Consider the following 5,000-nt stretch of genomic DNA (forward strand, 5'->3'; position numbering starts at 1 on the left):
TCTCGGTAGCATTTCAAGGCGGGGACCACCGCTTCTCTATAATTTTCCTACTTAACTGCATAGTCGCTATCGGAGACCTCCCCTTCTTGAATTGACGATACTACTGTCTTATCCCGGATCCACCATCTCTAACTTTAATTCAAGATACTTTTCTTTACCCTTTAGCCATTTTTTTTTTACTTTAATATCTATCCTAGCTATCGTGAGGCTAAGTTATTTATTTGTGCAATGAAAGAGTTTAACCTCTCTGGTTCTTCTCGATTAACCCTCACGCTCCGTTTTATGACTTTCATGTTCAGTGAGCTACTGCAAGGTTACTTTATACATAAAGGGAAAATGTGTTATCTTCATACCTTGCAGCCTAATATTCAATAAAGTTTCTCTGCAGTGTACAACACTGAAATCTAATATCATATCTATACAATTGCTTGATAAATTCACTGTCATGTGTCTTCCTTGACCGAACGCACCTCGCCTCTGGAGCGTTTGCTGCTGCTTGTGGACCCGTCGGTCCTTGGCCTTCATTGATCGTCGTTCGCTACACCAGTTTTTGCTGCTGTAGTACTTTACTGTCTTCGGCTATGCCTGGAACTTATGTCTTAGTCCCTCCGGTTGCTTTGTTTGTTGCGTGTATTCCATTAGTTTATTTGTCTGTTGTGGGTAAGATTTTATGTGATTAGTTTTTGCCGAATCTATCTTGTACTCATCATCAACATTCTCTTTCTTTGTGGCTTCTTTGTCCTTCCAGACTGGTATTATAATCCACAAAATTTGTTCTGTTTGATATCTAACTTATCAGTCACTTGAGAATTGGAATGTAGACAAAATAACGTCGAGGTCTATCAAGACGCTACATCTTACATCCTCCCCTCCAGTGACCATTAAGCTTTTATCAAAACACAGGCCAAAAACTAATGGTGTCTTTTACTCAGAGCAACAGTATAATAAGTTATATTTCTTTACATGTTTCACATGCACTTATTGAAAAATAAAAGACCATGGCATGTATAACTTGACATATTCTTAACTGATTGGAGTAAAGACTAATGACAGGTATACCCCAGATTTAGATATATGAATATACACACACACACACACACACACACACACACACACACACACACACACACACACACACACACACACACACACACACACACACACACACACACACACACATACACACACACACACACACACACACACACACACACACACACACACACACACACACACACACACACACACACACACACACACACACACACACACACAGACACACACACACACACACACACACACACACACACACACACACACACACACACACACACACACACACACACAAAACACACACACACACACACACACACACACACACAAACACACACATATATATATATATATATATATATATATATATGTATATATATATATATACATATATATATACATATGTATATATATATGTATATATATATATATATATATCATATATACAGTATGTATATAATAAACACACACACACACACACACACAAATATATATATATATATATATATACATACATATATATATATATATATATATGTATACATATACATATACATATATATACATATATATGTATATGTATGCATATATATACATATATATATGTATATGTATATAAATATATATGTATATTTATATATATATATATATATATATACAGACGAGGGGTATCGTAAATTTGTAATTATCACCCGGAAATTATTCAGCTATGTCGATGAAATCTTGTCAGTGTAATCACTGGTCTTTATATACATGATGGTGCAAAAATGTTTTCTTAAGTTTGTATATTTTTACAGGTGGCAATAGTTGTAACTAATCTGCAAGATTGGGGCTCGCAGCGTGATTAAGTTCCTGCATTTGAAAGGTTATAGTGCCCGGCAAATCCATGATGAAATTAAGGCTGTCTGTGGTGATGATTGCCCGTCATATTACACTTGTGAGGTGGAAAAGGAATTTCCAAACTGGCCACATGTCCCTCACAGACAAGCCAAGAACTGGACGACCATCACTCACGGATAGTGCGGTCACAGTGAAGAAAGTGGAGGATCTTATCCTGGAAGACCAACGAGTAACCATCCACGTGATCATGCATGAGACTGGCCTTAGTTACGGCACTGTATGGAAAATTATTCACGACGAACTGCGCATGTCTAAGGTGTCAGCACGCTGGGTTCCGCGGTTATTGAGTCCTCTCCAAAGGCAAACACGGCGTGACCTGACAAGGCAGATGTTGACCCTTTTGGAGAAGGATGAAGAGGATTTCTTTGGTCGTTTGGTAATTATGGACGAAAGTTGGATCTATCTGCATAATCCATAGTTCAAAGAGATGAGCAAGGAGTGGAAGCACACCACATCCCCTCCCACCAAGAAGGCTAAGGTGCAGAAGTCCGGAGGGAAGGACATTCTGTCGGTTTTTTGGGACTGTCGTGGAGTTATCCTCACAGACTACCCTGCAAAGGGTCAGACCATCACTAGCGCATACTACTGTACACTTCTGAACAAGTTGCGAGATGCTTACCAAAGGAGTCCGCCTCCTTGCCGACAATGCACCTACTCACTCATCTCAAGCTGCGGTTGTGGAAGGAAGGCGATGTGGCAATGAAATCTTCCCGCATCCGCCCATTCTCCCGATCTCGCCCCAAGCGACTTTTTCTTGTTCCCAGAGATAAAAACTCCACTACGGAGTCGGCGATTTGATGACACAGACGACGTCATTCAAGAGGTGGAACAATGGTTTTCAACGCAATCTGAGGACTTCTACAACGACGGCCTGTGGAAGGCTAAGAAACGATGGAAGATATGTGTGACTCTGGACGGTGACTATGTAGAGAAGTCTTAAGCACCAAAAATATAAATGAAGTTTCTGACTCGTTTACTTCATAGTCATAATTAAAACTTTATGATACCCCCTCGTGTATATACATATATATATATACTGTATATATATATGTATGTATATAAATATGCATATATGTACACACACACACACACACACACACACACACACACACACACACACACACACACACACACACACACACACACACACACACACACATATATATATATATATATATATATGTATATATATATATTATATATATATGTAAATATATATATATGTATATGTATATATATATATATATTGAAGGGGAGTAGCGTAAACACCAGACTCAAAGTGGGAGGTTTAATGCCCGCCGTTTTGGTCCTAGTCCTAGGACCGTATTCAGGGGTGTGTTGAGACACAGTGGTCAAAGAGCTTAATATATTGGCCGTTGTTGAAATTAGGAGAAGTATTCTGCGCTCCTTCCCAGTCAATGTTGTGCTGTAGTTCGTTTACGTGTTTGTAGGCGTGGACGTCGTCCACACTTCTAAGAATAACCTCCTTTTCTTCGAGTGATCTCTGTGTATCACTGTCGCTCCTTCCCAGTCAATGTTGTGCTGTAGTTCGTTTACGTGTTTGTAGGCGTGGATGTCGTCCACACTTCTGAGAATAATCTCCTTTCCTTCGCGTGGTCTCTGTGTATCATTGTCGCTGCTTACCAGTCAATGGTGTGCTGTAGTTCGTTCATGTGTTTATAAGCGTGGATGACAGAAGTTAGTGTAAATGGGTGCATAGACTTAAATCTAATATACCTGGGCACTGGGAAAACAATGAGTGATGGCTAATTGTGCACATGTTATTTTTGACATTTTATTTTTTTCATTTTTGTAGAGAGACATCCTCCCATTGTATTCCTTTTCTAAAAAATCATCGTATGAAACTTTGACATTAAATAAAAAGAAAATTAGAGATTGCTACCAAGCTTTGAAAAGTAGGTATATCTCAGTTTGTGCTCAAAGGGATTATTTTGTTGAGATTTTTGTGGGGTTATTTAGATGTATACTTCAGGATAAAACTATGGCATTCTATAGTAGTATTGGGCTCATTAAATAGTAAATCATAAGCACGTTGATTTTCGTACCCCAGTAAGCATATCATAACCATTTACATGAGTCTAAATTTGTTTCTTATGAAGCAAGAGTATTGTTTTCTTGTCTTTGTAAGTGATGCCCTGTAACTTTTCACAACTTGTAAAAGGTATTACTTCTGCTCCTCGTCATTGGTTATCAGTTTCTTATATCCTTGTATCAATCGCACACCTCTTTCTATAATGTCGTTCACTACTTTGCGCCCATATGTGCATGCGTGTATGTGTGTGTTTGTATGTGTGTATTTGTGCGCGTGCGCGTCTGTGTGCGTGTGTGTGTGTGATTCATTGTGGTCTTGGATCACGTATTGGACTCGTGATCGACATGTATTTCCCTCTCGGAAGAGAGCTCAGAGCTCATATGTGACCGATCTATGGGTAATGCTGTGACCTTAAACGCACACACACACCCAACTCCCCGCCCACGAGAGTTGGAGTAACGAACCGCAGCGCAGTGATACTGAAATTATTTCAGTCCCGGACAGGGGCTTGAACCCGGACCGCCGTAGTGGCGGCCGGGAACTCTACCACTGCGCCATCGAGTCGTGTTTGTGCGTGCGTGCGCGCGCGCGCGCGCGTGTGTGTGTGTGTGTGTGTGTGTGCGTGCGTGTGTGCGTGCGTGTGCGTCTACGTGTACATGGATGGCGCGTGCATATATGTGTATATTAGTATCAGTGGCATTCTCTAAAGGGGATCAACTATGCATCAATAACTTCCTCTCCCGCCCTGCCCCAGCACATGCAACGTCGTCCTTAGATAGTCCATTCTCTCAAGTAATACCACTCCCATCCCATTTTACTCCCATTACCGCTGCTAGCACGCTCCCTCGCGCAATCCTTCCTCCTCCTCCTCCTCCTCCTCCTTCTCCTCCTCCCCTCCTCCTCCTTCTTCTCCTTCTCCTCTTCCTCCTCCTCTACTTCTACCCTAGTTCAAAGACACGATGGATCGAATCCTTCTATTTTATGTCGTCGTTGT

Source organism: Oratosquilla oratoria, chromosome 10 (assembly GCF_046742065.1).
Source record: "Oratosquilla oratoria isolate Oo_2021 chromosome 10, ASM4674206v1, whole genome shotgun sequence".
Classification (NCBI taxonomy): domain Eukaryota; kingdom Metazoa; phylum Arthropoda; class Malacostraca; order Stomatopoda; family Squillidae; genus Oratosquilla; species Oratosquilla oratoria.